Source organism: Papaver somniferum, chromosome 10 (genome assembly GCF_003573695.1).
Source record: "Papaver somniferum cultivar HN1 chromosome 10, ASM357369v1, whole genome shotgun sequence".
Classification (NCBI taxonomy): Eukaryota; Viridiplantae; Streptophyta; class Magnoliopsida; order Ranunculales; family Papaveraceae; genus Papaver; species Papaver somniferum.
This window is the reverse complement of record NC_039367.1, coordinates 127,459,386-127,476,191: the sequence shown is the minus strand read 5'-3', so window position 1 is coordinate 127,476,191 and position 16,806 is coordinate 127,459,386.

Sequence of the window (16,806 nt, the reverse complement as noted above, 5' to 3'; positions counted from 1 at the left end):
GACAAACCATGCCAGCCACATATCTGCGTGAAGGCATGCCAACCATGCCAGCTGCACCACTGTGCCAATGGAAAACCATGCCATCGACATCTCCGCGCCAAGGCATTCCAACCATGTCAGCCACGTCTTCTCGCCAAGGCATGCCAACCATTCAAGCCGCACCACTGTGCCAATGACATGCCATGCCAGCCACGTTTTCGCGCCAAGGCATGCCAACCATGCCAGCCGCACCACTTTGCCAATGGCATGCCATGCCAGCCACGTCTCCGCGCCAAGGCATGCCAACCATACCAGTCGCACCACTGTGCCAATGGCATGCCATGGCAGCCACGTTTTCGCGCCAAGGCATGCCAACCATGCCACCCACAACACTTTGCCAATGACATGTCATGCCAGCCACGTCTCCGCGCCAAGGCATGCCAACCATACCAGCCGCACCACTGTGCCAATGGCATGCCATGCCAGCCACGTCTCCGAGCCAAGGCATGCCAACCATGCCATCCACACCACTGTGCCAATGACATGCCACGCCAGCCACGTCTCTGCGTCAAGGCATGCCAACCATGCCAGCCGCACCACTGTGCCAATGACATGCCATGTCAGCCACTTCTTCGCGCCAAGGCATGCCAGCCGCACCACTGTGCCAAGGCATGCCAGCCACGTCTCCGAGCCAAGGCATGCCAACCATGCCAGCCGCACCACTGTGTCAATGGCATGCCATGCCAGCCACGTCTCCGCGCCAAGGCATGCCAACCATGCCAGCCGCACCACTATGCCAATGACATGCAAAGCCAGCCACGTCTCCGCGCCAAGGCATGCCAGCCGCACCACTGTTCCAATGACATGCCATGTCAGCCACGTCTTCGCGCCAAGGCATGCCAGCCGCACCACTGTGCCAATTGCATGCCATGCCAGCCACGTCTTCGCGCCAAGGCATGCCAACCATGCCAGCCGCACCACTGTGCCTTTGGCATGCCATGCCAGCCACGTCTCCGCTCCAAGGCATGCCAACCATGCCAGCCGCACCACTATGCCAATGACATGCCAATCCATCCACGTATCCGCCGACATATCCGCGCCAAGGCATGCCAACCATGCCAGCCACACACTTTGCCAATGGCATGCCATGCCAGCCACGTCTCCGCGCCAAGGCATGCCAACCATGGTAGCCGCACCACTATGCCAATGGTATGCCATGCCCGCCACGTCTTCGCGCCAAGGAATGCCAAACGATGCCAGCCGCACCATTGTGCCAATAGCATGCCATGCAGCCACGTCTTCGCGCCAAGGCATGCCAGCCGCACCACTGTGCCAATGGCATGCCATGCCCAACCACGTCTTCGCGCCAAGGCATGCCAACCATACCAGCCGCACCACGTGCCAATGCATGCCATGCCAGCCACGTCTTCGCGCCAAGGCAGCCAACCATGCCCGCCGCCCACTGTGCCATGGCTGCCACGCCAGCCACGTCTCCGCTCCAAGGCATGCCAACCATGCCAGCGCACCACTATGCCAATGACATGCCAAGCCATCCACGTCTCCGCGCCAAGGCATGCCAACCATGCCAGCCAAACTACTTTGCCGATGGCATGCCATGCCAGCCACGTCTTCGCGCCAAGGAATGCCAACGATGCCAGCCGCACCATTGTGCCAATAGCATGCCATGCCAGCCACGTCTTTGCGCCAAGGCATGCTAGCCGCACCACTGTGCCAATGGCATGCCATGCCAACCACGTCTCTGCGCCAAGGCATGCCAACCATGCCAGCCGCACCACTCTGCCAATGACATGCCATGTCAGCCACATCTTCGCGCCAAGGCATGCCAACCATACCAGCCGCACCACTGTGCCAATGGCATGCCATGCCAGCCACGTCTTCGCGCCAAGGCATGCCACCCATGCCAGCCGCACCACTGTGCAATTGGCATGCCATGCCAACCACGTCTCTGCGTCAAGGCATGCCAACCATGCCAGCCGCACCATTGTGCCAATGACATGCCATGTCAGCCACGTCTTCGCGCTAAGGCATGCCAGCCGCACCACTGTGCCAAGGCATGCCAGCCACATCTCTGCGCCAAGGCATGCCAACCATGCCAGCCGCACCACTGTGCCAATGGCATGCCTTGCCAGCCACGTCTCCGCGCCAAGGCATTCCAACCATGCCAGCCGCACCACTATGCCAATGACGTGCAAAGCCAGCCACGTCTTCGCGCCAAGCCATGCCAACCATGCCATCCGCACCACTATGCCAATGGCAAACCATGCAAGCCAAATCTCCGCGCCAAGGCATGCCAACCATGCCAGCCTCACTACTGTGCCAATGGAAAACCATGCCAGCGACATCTCCGCGCCAAGGCATGCCAACCATGCCCAGCCGCACCACTGTGCCAATGGCATGTCATCCACGTCTCTGCGCCAAGGCATGCCAACCATGCCAGCCGCACCACTGTGCCAATGACATGCCATGCCAGCCACGTCTCTGTGCCAAGGCATGCCAACCATGCCAGACGCACCACTGTGCCAATGGCATGCCATGCCAGCCACGTCTCCACGTCAAGGCATGCCAACCATGCCAGCTGTACCACTGTGCCAATGACAAACCATGTTAGCCACATCTCCGCGCCAAGGCATGCCAACCATGCCAGCCGCACCACTGTGCCAATGGCAACCCATGCCAGCAACATCTCCGCGCCAAGGCATGCCAACCATGCCAGCCGCACTATTGTGCCAATGTCAAACCATGCCAGCCACATCTCCGCGCCAAGGCATGCCAACCATGCCAGCCGAACCACTGTGCCAATGGAAAACCATGCCAGCGACATCTCCGCGCCAAGGCATGGCAACCATGCAAGCCGCACCACTGTACCAATGACATGCCATGTCAGCCACGTCTTCACGCCAAGGCATGCCAACCATGCCAGCCGCACCAATGTGCCAATGGCATGCCATCCAAGCCACGTCTTCGCGCCGAGGCATGCCAACCATGCCAGCCACACCACTGTGCCAATGGCATGCCATGCCAGCCACGTCTCCGCGTCATGGCATGCCAACCATGCCAGCCGCACCACTGTGCCAATGGAAAACCATGCCATCCACCTCTCCGCGCCAAGGCATGACAACCATGCCAGCCGCACCACTGTGCCAATGGCATGCCATGCCAGCCACTTCTCCGCGCCAAGGCATGCCAACTATTCCAGCCGCACCATTGTGCCAATGGCATGCCATGCCAGCCACGTCTCCTCGCCAAGGCATGCCAACTATGACACCCGCACCACTGTGCCAATGGCATGCCATGCCAGCCACGTCTCCGCATCAAGGCATGCCAACCATGCCAGCCGCACCACTTTTCCAATGACATGCCATGCCTTCCACGTCTTCGCGCCAAGGCATGCCAGCCGCACCACTGTGCCAATGGCATGCCATGCCAACCACGTCTCTGCGCCAAGGCATGCCAACCATGCCAGCCACACCACTCTGCCAATGACATGCCATTTCAGCCACATCTTCGCGCCAAGGCATGCCAACCATGCCAGCCGCACCACTGTGCCAATGGCATGCCATGCCAGCCACGTCTTCACGCCAAGGCATGCCAACCATGCCAGCCGCACCACTGTGCAATTGGCATGCCATGTCAACCACGTCTCGGCGCCAAGGCATGCCAACCATGCCAGCCGCACCACTGTGCCAATGACATGCCATGTCATCCACGTCTTCGCGGCAAGGCATGCCAGCCGCACCACTGTGCCAATGGCATGCCATGCCAGCCACGTCTTCGCGCCAAGGCATGCCAACCATGCCAGCCGCACCACTGTGCCAATGGCATGCCATGCCAGCCACGTCTCCGCCCCAAGGCATGCCAACCATGCCAGCCGCACCACTATGCCAATGACATGCCAAGCCAGCCACGTCTCCGCGCCAAGGCATGCCAACCATGCCAGCCACACCACTTTGCCAATGGCATGCCATGCCAGCCACGTCTCCGCGCCAAGGCATGCCAACCATAGTAGTCGCACCACTATGCCAATGGCATGCCATGCCAGCCACGTCTTCGCGCCAAGGAATGCCAACGATGCCAGCCGCACCATTGTGCCAATAGCATGCCATGCCAGCCACGTCTTCGTGCCAAGGCATGCCAGCCGCACCACTGTGCCAATGGCATGCCATGCCAACCACGTCTCTGCGCCAAGGCATGCCAACCATGCCAGCCTCACCACTCTGCCAATGACATGTCATGTCAGCCACATCTTCGCGCCAAGGCATGCCAACCATACCAGCCGCACCACTGTGTCAATGGCATGCCATGCCAGCCACGTCTTTGCGCCAAGGCATGCCAACCATGCCAGCCGCACCACTGTGCAATTGGCATGCCATGCCAACCACGTCTATGCGTCAAGGCATGCCAACCATGCCAGCCGCACCACTGTGCCAATGACATGCCATGTCTGCCACGTCTTCGCGCCAAGGCATGCCAGCCGCACCACTGTGCCAAGGCATGCCAGCCACGTCTCCGCGCCAAGGCATGCCAACCATGCCAGCCGCACCACTGTGCCAATGACTTGCCATGCCAGCCACGTCTATGTGCCAAGGCATGACGACCATGCCAACCACTCCACTGTGCCAATGGCATGCCATGCCATCCACGTCTCAGTGCCAAGGCATGCCAACCATGCCAGCCGCACCACTGTGCCAATGGCATGCCATGCCAGCCACGTCTCCACGTCAAGGCATGCCAACCATGCCAGCTGTACCACTGTGCCAATGGCATGCCAAGCCAGCCACGTCTCCGCGCCAAGGCATGCCAACCACGCCAGCCGCACCACTATGCCAATGACATGCAAAGCCAGCCACGTCTCCGCGCCAAGGCATTCCAACCATGCCAGCCGCACCAATTTGCCAATGGAATGCCATGCCAGCCACGTCTCTGCGCCAAGGCATGCCAACCATGCCAGCCACGTCTCCGCGCCAAGGCATGCCAACCATGTCAGTCACACCACATTGCCAATGGCATTCCATGCCAAACATACCACTTTGCCAATGACATGCCATGCCAGCCACGTCTCTGTGCCAAGGCATGCCAGCCGCACCACTGTGCCAATGGCATGCCATGCCAACCACGTCTCTGCGCCAAGGCATGCCAACCGTGCCAGCCGCACCACTCTGCCAATGACATGCCATGTCAGCCACGTCTTCGCGCCAAGGCATGCCAACCATACCAGCCGCACCACTGTGCCAATGGCATGCCATGCCAGCCACGTCTTCGCGCCAAGGCATGCCAGCCGCACCACTGTGCAATTGGCATGCCATGCCAACAACGTCTCTGCGTCGAGGCATGCCAACCATGCCAGCCGCACCACTGTGCCAATGACATGCCATGTCAGCCACGTCTTCGCGCCAAGGCATGCCAGCCGCACCACTGTGCCAAGGCATTCCACCCACGTCTCCGCGCCAAGGCATGCCAACCATGCCAGCCGCACCACTGTGCCAATGGAATGCCATGCCAGCCACGTCTCCGCGCCAAGGCATGCCAACCATGCCAGCCGCACCACTATGCCAATGACATGCAAAGCCAACCACGTCTCCGCGCCAAGGCATGCCAACCATGCCAGCCGCACCACTTTGCCAATGGAATGCCATGCCAGCCACGTCTCCGCGCCAAGGCATGCCAACCATGCCAGTCACACCACTTTGCCAATGGCATTCCATGCCAAGCACACCATTTTGCCAATGACATGCCATGCCAGCCACGTCTCTGTGCCAAGGCATGACGACCATGCCAACCACTCCACTGTGCCAATGGCACGCCATGCCATCCACGTCTCCGCGCCAAGGAATGCCAACCATGCCAGCCGCACCACTGTGCCAATGGCATGCCATCCCAGCCATGTCTCCACGTCAAGGCATGCCAACCATGCCAGCTGTACCACTGTGCCAATGGCAAACCATGTTAGCCACATCTCCGCGCCAAGGCATGCCAACCATGCCAGCCGCACCACTGTGCCAATGGCAACCCATGCCAGCAACATCTCTGCGCCAAGGCATGCCAACCATGCCAGCCGCACTATTGTGCCAATAGCAAACCATGCCAGCCACATCTCCGCGCCAAGGCATGCCAACCATGCAAGTCGAACCACTGTGCCAATGGCAAACCATGCCAGCGACATCTCCGCGCCAAGGCATGGCAACCATGCAAGCCGCACCACTGTACCAATGACATGCCATGTCATCCACGTCTTCACGCCAAGGCATGCCAACCATGCCAGCCGCACCAATGTGCCAATGGCATGCCATCCCAGCCACGTCTTCGCGCCAAGGCATGCCAACCATACCAGCCGCACCACTGTGCCAATGGCATGCCATGCCAGCCACGTCTCCGCGTCATGGCATGCCAACCATGCCATCCGCACCACTGTGCCAATGGAAAACCATGCCAGCCACCTCTCCGCGCCAAGGCATGACAACCATGCCAGCCGCACCACTGTGCCAATGGCATGCCATGCCAGCCACTTCTCCGCGCCAAGGCATGCCAACTATGCCAGCCGCACCATTGTGCCAATGGCATTCCATGCCAGCCACGTCTCCACGCCAAGGCATGCCAACCATGACACCCGGACCACTGTGCCAATGGCATGCCATGCCAGCCACGTCTCTGCACCAAGGCATGCCAACCATGCCAGCCGCACCATTTTTCCAATGACATGCCATGCCATCCACGTCTCTGCGCCAAGGCATGGCAACCATGCTAGCCGCACCACTATGCCAATGGCATGCCATGCCTACCACGTATTCGCGCCAAGGCATGCCAGCCGCACTACTGTGCCAATGGCATGCGATGCCAACCACGTCTGTGCGCCAAGGCATGCCAACCATGCCAGCCGCACCACTCTGCCAATGACATGCCATGTCAGCCACATCTTCGCGCCAAAACATGCCAACCATGCCAGCCGCACCACTGTGCCAATGGCATGCCATGTCAGCCACGTCTTCGCCCCAAGGCATGCCAACCATGCCAGCCGCACCACTGTGCAATTGGCATGCCATGTCAACCACGTGTCTGCGCCAAGGCATGCCAACCATGCCAGCCGCACCACTGTGCCAATGACATGCCATGTCAGCCACGTCTTCGCGCCAAGGCATGCCAGCCGCACCACTGTGCCAATGGCATGCCATGCCAGCCACGTCTTCGCACCAAGGAATGCCAACCATGCCAGCCGCACCACTGTGCCAATGGCATGCCATGCCAGCCACGTCTCCGCGCCAAGGAATGCCAACCATGCCAGCCGCACCACTGTGCCAATGGCATGCCATCCCAGCCATGTCTCCACGTCAAGGCATGCCAACCATGCCAGCTGTACCACTGTGCCAATGGCAAACCATGTTAGCCACATCTCCGCGCCAAGGCATGCCAACCATGCCAGCCGCACCACTGTGCCAATGGCAACCCATGCCAGCAACATCTCCGCGCCAAGGCATGCCAACAATGCCAGCCGCACTATTGTGCCAATAGCAAACCATGCCAGCCACATCTCCGCGCCAAGGCATGCCAACCATGCCAGCCGAACCACTGTGCCAATGGCAAACCATGCCAGCGACATCTCCGCGCCAAGGCATGGCAACCATGCAAGCCGCACCACTGTACCAATGACATGCCATGTCATCCACGTCTTCACGCCAAGGCATGCCAACCATGCCAGCCGCACCAATGTGCCAATGGCATGCCATCCCAGCCACGTCTTCGCGCCAAGGCATGCCAACCATACCAGCCGCACCACTGTGCCAATGGCATGCCATGCCAGCCACGTCTCCGCGTCATGGCATGCCAACCATGCCATCCGCACCACTGTGCCAATGGAAAACCATGCCAGCCACTTCTCCGCGCCAAGGCATGCCAACTATGCCAGCCGCACCATTGTGCCAATGGCATTCCATGCCAGCCACGTCTCCACGCCAAGGCATGCCAACCATGACACCCGGACCACTGTGCCAATGGCATGCCATGCCAGCCACGTCTCCGCACCAAGGCATGCCAACCATGCCAGCCGCACCATTTTTCCAATGACATGCCATGCCAGCCACGTCTCTGCGCCAAGGCATGGAAACCATGCTAGCCGCACCACTATGCCAATGGCATGCCATGCCTACCACGTATTCGCGCCAAGGCATGCCAGCCGCACTACTGTGCCAATGGCATGCGATGCCAACCACGTCTGTGCGCCAAGGCATGCCAACCATGCCAGCCGCACCACTCTGCCAATGACATGCCATGTCAGCCACATCTTCGCGCCAAAACATGCCAACCATGCCAGCCGCACCACTGTGCCAATGGCATGCCATGTCAGCCACGTCTTCGCGCCAAGGCATGCCAACCATGCCAGCCGCACCACTGTGCAATTGGCATGCCATGTCAACCACGTGTCTGCGCCAAGGCATGCCAACCATGCCAGCCGCACCACTGTGCCAATGACATGCCATGTCAGCCACGTCTTCGCGCCAAGGCATGCCAGCCGCACCACTGTGCCAATGGTATGCCATGCCAGCCACGTCTTCGCACCAAGGAATGCCAACCATGCCAGCCGCACCACTGTGCCAATGGCATGCCATGCCAGCCACGTCTCCGCGCCAAGGCATGCCAACCATGCCAGCCGCACCACTATGCCAATGATATGCCAAGCCAGCCACGTCTCCGCGCCAAGGCATGCCAACCATGCCATCCACACCACTTTTCCAATGGCATGCCATGCCAGCCACGTCTCCGCGCCAAGGCATGCCAACCATGGTAGCCGCACCACTATGCCAATGGCATGCCATGCCAGCCACGTCTTCGCTCCAAGAAATGCCAACGATGCCAGCCGCACCATTGTGCCAATAGCATGCCATGCCAGCCACGTCTTCGCGTCAAGGCATGCCAGCCGCACCACTGTGCCAATGGCATGCCATGTCAACCACGTCTCTGCGCCAAGGCATGCCATTCATGCCAGCCGCACCACTCTGCCAATGTCATGCCATGTCAGCCACATCTTCGCGCCAAGGCATGCCAACCATACCAGCCGCACCACTGTGCCAATGGCATGCCATGCCAGCCACGTCTTCGCGCCAAGGCATGCCAACCATGCCAGCCGCACCACTGTGCAATTGGCATGCCATGCCAACCACGTCTCTGCGTCAAGGCAAGCCAACCATGCCAGCCGCACCACTGTGCCAATGACATGCCATGTCAGCCACGTCTTCGCGCCAAGGCATGCCAGCCGCACCACTGTGCCAAGGCATGCCAGCCACGTCTCCGCGCCAAGGCATGCCAACCATGCCAGTCACACCACTTTGCCAATGGCATTCCATGCCAAGCACACCACTTTGCCAATGACATGCCATGCCAGCCACGTCTCTGTGCCAAGGCATGACGACCATGCCAACCACTCCACTGTGCCAATGGCACGCCATGCCATCCACGTCTCCGCGCCAAGGAATGCTAACCATGCCAGCCGCACCACTGTGCCAATGGCATGCCATCCCAGCCATGTCTCCACGTCAAGGCATGCCAACCATGCCAGCTGTACCACTGTGCCAATGGCAAACCATGTTAGCCACATCTCCGCGCCAAGGCATGCCAACCATGCCAGCCGCACCACTGTGCCAATGGCAACCCATGCCAGCAACATCTCCGCGCCAAGGCATGCCAACCATGCCAGCCGCACTATTGTGCCAATAGCAAACCATGCCATCCACATCTCCGCGCCAAGGCATGCCAACCATGCCAGCCGAACCACTGTGCCAATGGCAAACCATGCCAGCGACATCTCCGCGCCAAGGCATGGCAACCATGCAAGCCGCACCACTGTACCAATGACATGCCATGTCATCCACGTCTTCACGCCAAGGCATGCCAACCATGCCAGCCGCACCAATGTGCCAATGGCATGCCATCCCAGCCACGTCTTCGCGCCAAGGCATGCCAACCATACCAGCCGCACCACTGTGCCAATGGCATGCCATGCCAGCCACGTCTCCGCGTCATGGCATGCCAACCATGCCATCCGCACCACTGTGCCAATGGAAAACCATGCCAGCCACCTCTCCGCGCCAAGGCATGACAACCATGCCAGCCGCACCACTGTGCCAATGGCATGCCATGCCAACCACTTCTCCGCGCCAAGGCATGCCAACTATGCCAGCCGCACCATTGTGCCAATGGCATTCCATGCCAGCCACGTCTCCACGCCAAGGCATGCCAACCATGACACCCGCACCACTGTGCCAATGGCATGCCATGCCAGCCACGTCTCCGCACCAAGGCATGCCAACCATGCCAGCCGCACCATTTTTCCAATGACATGCCATGCCAGCCACGTCTCTGCGCCAAGGCATGGCAACCATGCTAGCCGCACCACTATGCCAATGGCATGCCATGCCTACCACGTATTCGCGCCAAGGCATGCCAGCCGCACTACTGTGCCAATGGCATGCGATGCCAACCACGTCTGTGCGCCAAGGCATGCCAACCATGCCAGCCGCACCACTCTGCCAATGACATGCCATGTCAGCCACATCTTCGCGCCAAGACATGCCAACCATGCCAGCCGCACCACTGTGCCAATGGCATGCCATGTCAGCCACGTCTTCGCGCCAAGGCATGCCAACCATGCCAGCCGCACCACTGTGCAATTGGCATGCCATGTCAACCACGTGTCTGCGCCAAGGCATGCCAACCATGCCAGCCGCACCACTGTGCCAATGACATGCCATGTCAGCCACGTCTTCGCGCCAAGGCATGCCAGCCAGCCACGTCTCCGCGCCAAGGCATGCCAACCATGCCAGCCGCACCACTATGCCAATGACATGCCAAGCCAGCCACGTCTCCGCGCCAAGGCATGCCAACCATGCCATCCACACCACTTTGCCAATGGCATGCCATGCCAGCCACGTCTCCGCGCCAAGGCATGCCAACCATGGTAGCCGCACCACTATGCCAATGGCATGCCATGCCAGCCACGTCTTCGCTCCAAGGAATGCCAACGATGCCAGCCGCACCATTGTGCCAATAGCATGCCATGCCAGCCACGTCTTTGCGTCAAGGCATGCCAGCCGCACCACTGTGCCAATGGCATGCCATGCCAACCACGTCTCTGCGCCAAGGCATGCCATTCATGCCAGCCGCACCACTCTGCCAATGTCATGCCATGTCAGCCACATCTTCGCGCCAAGGCATGCCAACCATACCAGCCGCACCACTGTGCCAATGGCATGCCATGCCAGCCACGTCTTCGCGCCAAGGCATGCCAACCATGCCAGCCGCACCACTGTGCAATTGGCATGCCATGCCAACCACGTCTCTGCGTCAAGGCAAGCCAACCATGCCAGCCGCACCACTGTGCCAATGACATGCCATGTCAGCCACGTCTTCGCGCCAAGGCATGCCAGCCGCACCACTGTGCCAAGGCATGCCAGCCACGTCTCCGCGCCAAGGCATGCCAACCATGCCAGCCGCACCACTGTGCCAATGGCATGCCATGCCAGCCACGTCTTCGTGCCAAGGCATGTCAACCATGCCAGCCACACCACTATGCCAATGACATGCAAAGCCAGCCACGTCTCCGCGCCAAGGCATGCCAACCATGCCAGCCGCACCACTTTGCCAATGGCATGCCATGCCAGCCACGTCTCCGCGCCAAGGCATGCCAACCATGCCAGTCACACCACTTTGCCAATGGCATGCCATGCCAGGCACACCACTTTGCCAATGACATGTCATGCCAGCCACGTCTCCGCGCCAAGGCATGCCAACCATGCCAGCCGCACCACTGTGCCAATGGCATGCCATGCCAGCCACGTCTCCACGCCAACGCATGCCAACCATGCTAGCCGCACCACTGTGCCAATGGCATGCCATGCCAGCCACATCTCCGCGCCAAGGCATGCCAACCATGCCAGCCGCACCACAGTGCCAATGGCATGCTATGCCTGCCACGTCTCCGCGCCAAGGCATGCCATCCACGTCTTCGCGCAAAGGCATGCCAACCTTGCCAGCCGCACCACTATGCCATGGCATGCCATACCAGGTACGTCTTTGCGCCAAAGCATGCCAACCATGCCAGCCGCACCACTATACCAATGGCATGCCATGCCAGGCACATCTCGACGCCAAGACATGCCAACCATGCCAGCCGCACCACTATGCCAATGGCATGCCATGCCAGCTACATCTCTGCGCCAAGGCATGCCAACCATGGCATCCACACGACTGTGCTAATGTCAAACCATGTCAGCCACATCTCCGCGCCAAGGCATGCCAACCATGCCAGCCGCACCACTGTGCCAATGGCAAATCATGCCAGCGACATCTCCGTGCCCAGGCATGCCAACCATGCCAGACGCACCACTGTGCCAATGCAATGCCATGTCAGCCACGTCTTCGCGCCAAGCCATGCCAACCATGCCACCGCACCACTGTGCCAATGGCATGCCATCCCAGCCACGTATTCGCGCCAAGGCATGCCAACCATGCCAGCCGAACCACTATGCCAATGACATGCCAAGCCAGCCACGTCTCCGTGCCAACGCATGCCAACCATGCCAGTCGCACCACTGTGCCAATGGCATGCCATGGCAGCCACTTATGCGCGCCAAGGCATGTCAACCATGCCAGCCACACCACTTTGCCAATGACATGTCATGCCAGCCACGTCTCCGCGCCAAGGCATGCCAACCATGCCAGCCGCACCACTGTGCCAATGGCATGCCATGCCAGCCACGTCTCCGCGCCAAGGCATGCCAACCATGCCATCCGCACCACTGTGTCAATGGCATGCCACGCCAGCCACGTCTTCGCGCCATAGCATGCCAACTATGTCAGCCGCACCATTCTGCCAATGGCAAGCCATGCCAGGCACGTCTCCTTTACAAGGCATGCCAACCATGCCAGTCGCACCACTGTGCCAATGGCAAACTATGCCAGCCACATCTCCGCGCGAAGGCATGCCAACCATGCCAGCTGCACCACTGTGCCAATGGAAAACCATGCCAGCGGCATCTCCGCGCCAAGGCATGCCAACCATGTTAGCCACGTCTTCTCGCCAAGGCATGCCAACCATGCCAGCCGCACCACTATGCCAATGACATGCAAAGCCAGCCACGTCTCCGCGCCAAGGCATGCCAACCATGCCAGCCGCACCACTTTGCCAATGGCATGCCATGTCAGCCACGTCTCCGCGCCAAGGCATGCCAACCATGCCAGTCACACCACTTTGCCAATGGCATGCCATGCCAGGCACACCACTTTGCAAATGACATGTCATGCCAGCCACGTCTCCGCGCCAAGGCATGCCAACCATGCCAGCCGCACCACTGTGCCAATGGCAGGCCATGCCAGCCACGTCTCCACGCCAAGGCATGCCAACCATGCCAGCCGCACCACTGTGCCAATGGCATGCCATGCCAGCCACATCTCCGCGCCAAGGCATGCCAACCATGCCAGCCGCACCACAGTGCCAATGGCATGCTATGCCTGCCACGTCTCCGCGCCAAGGCATGCCATCCACGTCTTCGCGCAAAGGCATTCCAACCTTGCCAGCCGCACCACTATGCCAATGGCATGCCTTACCAGGTACGTCTTTGCGCCAAAGCATGCCAACCATGCCAGCCGCACCACTATACCAATGGCATGCCATGCCAGGCACATCTCGACGCCAAGACATGCCAACCATGCCAGCCGCACCACTATGCCAATGGCATGCCATGCCAGCTACATCTCTGCGCCAAGGCATGCCAACCAAGGCATCCGCACCACTGTGCTAATGTCAAACCATGCCAGCCACATCTCCGCACCAAGGCATGCCAACCATGCCAGCCGCACCATTGTGCCAATGGCAAATCATGCCAGCGACATCTCCGTGCCAAGGCATGTCAACCATGCCAGCCGCACCACTGTGCCAATTTCATGCCATGTCAGCCACGTCTTCGCGCCAAGCCATGCCAACCATGCCACCGCACCACTGTGCCAATGGCATGCCATCCCAGCCACGTAATCGCGCCAAGGCATGCCAACCATGCCAGCCGAACCACTATGCCAATGACATGCCAAGCCAGCCACGTTTCCGTGCCAAGGCATGACAACAATACCAGCCGCACCACTTTGCCAATGACATGCCATGCCAGCCACATCTCCGCGCCAACGCATGCCAACCATGCCAGTCGCACCACTGTGCCAATGGCATGCCATGGCAGCCACTTATGCGCGCCAAGGCATGTCAACCATGCCAGCCACACCACTTTGCCAATGACATGTCATGCCAGCCACGTCTCCGCGCCAAGGAATGCCAACCATGCCAGCCGCACCACTGTGCCAATGGCATGCCATGCCAGCCACGTCTCCGCGCCAAGGCATGCCAACTATGCCATCCGCACCACTGTGCCAATGGCATGCCACGCCAGCCACGTCTTCGCGCCATAGCATGCCAACTATGTAAGCCGCACCATTCTGCCAATGGCAAGACATGCCAGGCACGTCTCCTTTCCAAGGCATGCCAACCATGCCAGTCGCACCATTGTGCCAATGGCAAACTATGCTAGCCACATCTCCGCGCGAAGGCATGCCAACCATGCCAGCTGCACCACTGTGCCACTGGAAAACCATGCCAGCGACATCTCCGCGCCAAGGCATGCCAACCATGTCAGCCACGTCTTCTCGCCAAGGCATGCCAACCATGCCAGCCGCACCACTGTGCCAATGACATGCCATGCCAGCCATATCTTCGCGCCAAGGCATGCCATGCCAGCCACGTCTCCACGCCAAAGAATGCCAGCCGCACCACTGTGCCAATGGCATGCCATGCCACCCACGTCTCCGCGCAAGGCATGCCAACCATGCCAGCCGCACCACTGTGCCAATGGCATGCCATGCCAGCCACGTCTCCACGCCAAGGCATGCCAACCATGCCAGCCGCACCACTGTGCCAATGTCATGCCATGCCAGCCACATCTCCGCGCCAAGGCATGCCAACCATGCCAGCCGCACCACAGTGCCAATGGCATGCTATGCCTGCCACGTCTCCGCGCCAAGGCATGCCAACCGCACCACTGTGCCAATGGATTGCCATGCCATCCACGTCTCCGCGCAAAGGCATGCCAACCTTGCCAGCCGCACCACTATGCCAATGGCATGCCATACCAGACACGTCTTTGCGCCAAAGAATGCCAACCATGCCAGCTGCACCATTGTACCAATGGCATGCCATGCCAGGCACATCTCGACTCCAAGACATGCCAACCATGCCAGCCGCACCACTATGCCAATGGCATGCCAGCTACATCTCCGCGCCAAGGCATGCCAACCATGCCATCCGCACCACTGTGCCAATGTCAAACCATTCCAGCCACATCTCCGCGCCAAGGCATGCCAACCATGCCAGCCGCACCACTATGCCAATAGCAAACCATGCCAGCGACATCTCCGGGCCAAGGCATGCAAACCATGCCAGCCGCACCACTGTGCCAATTGTATGCCATGCCAGCCACGTCTCCGCGCCAAGGCATGCTAACCATGCCAGCTGCACCACTGTTCCAATGGCATGCCATGCCAGCCACGTCTCCGCGCCAAGGCATGCCAACCATGCCATCCGCACCACTGTGCCGATGGCTTTCCATGCCAGCCACGTCTTCGCGCCAAGGCATGCCAACCATGTCAACCGCACCACTCTGCCAATGGCATGCCATACCAGGCACGTCTCTGCGCCAAGGCATGCCAACCATGCCAGCCCCACCACTGTGCCAATGGCATACCATGCCAGCCACATCTTCGCGCCAAGACATGCCAACCATGCCAGCCGCACCACTGTGCTAATGGCATGCCATGTCAGCCACGTCTTCGCTCCAAGGCATGCCAACCATGCCAGCCGCACCACTGTGCAATTGGCATGCCATGTCAACCACGTGTCTGCGCCAAGGCATGCCAACCATGTCAGCCGCACCACTGTGCCAATGACATGCCATGTCAGCCACGTCTTCGCGCCAAGGCATGCCAGCCGCACCACTGTGCCAATGGCATGCCATGCCAGCCACGTCTTCGCACCAAGGAATGCCAACCATGCCAGCCGCACCACTGTGCCAATGGCATGCCATGCCAGCCACGTCTCCGCGCCAAGGCTTGCCAACCATGCCAGCCGCACCACTATGCCAATGACATGCCAAGCCAGCCACGTCTCCGCGCCAAGGCATGCCAACCATGCCATCCACACCACTTTGCCAATGGCATGCCATGCCAGCCACGTCTCCGCGCCAAGGCATGCCAACCATGGTAGCCGCACACTATGCCAATGGCATGCCATGCCAGCCACGTCTTCGCTCCAAGGAATGCCAACGATGCCAGCCGCACCATTGTGCCAATAGCATGCCATGCCAGCCACGTCTTTGCGTCAAGGCATGCCAGCCGCACCACTGTGCCAATGGCATGCCATGCCAACCACGTCTCTGCGCCAAGGCATGCCATTCATGCCAGCCGCACCACTCTGCCAATGTCATGCCATGTCAGCCACATCTTCGCGCCAAGGCATGCCAACCATACCAGCCGCACCACTGTGCCAATGGCATGCCATGCCAGCCACGTTTTCGCGCCAAGGCATGCCAACCATGCCAGCCGCACCACTGTGCAATTGGCATGCCATGCCAACCACGTCTCTGCGTCAAGGCAAGCCAACCATGCCAGCCGCACCACTGTGCCAATGACATGCCATGTCAGCCACGTCTTCGCGCCAAGGCATGCCAGCCGCACCACTGTGCCAAAGCATGCCAGCCACGTCTCCGCGCCAAGGCATGCCAACCA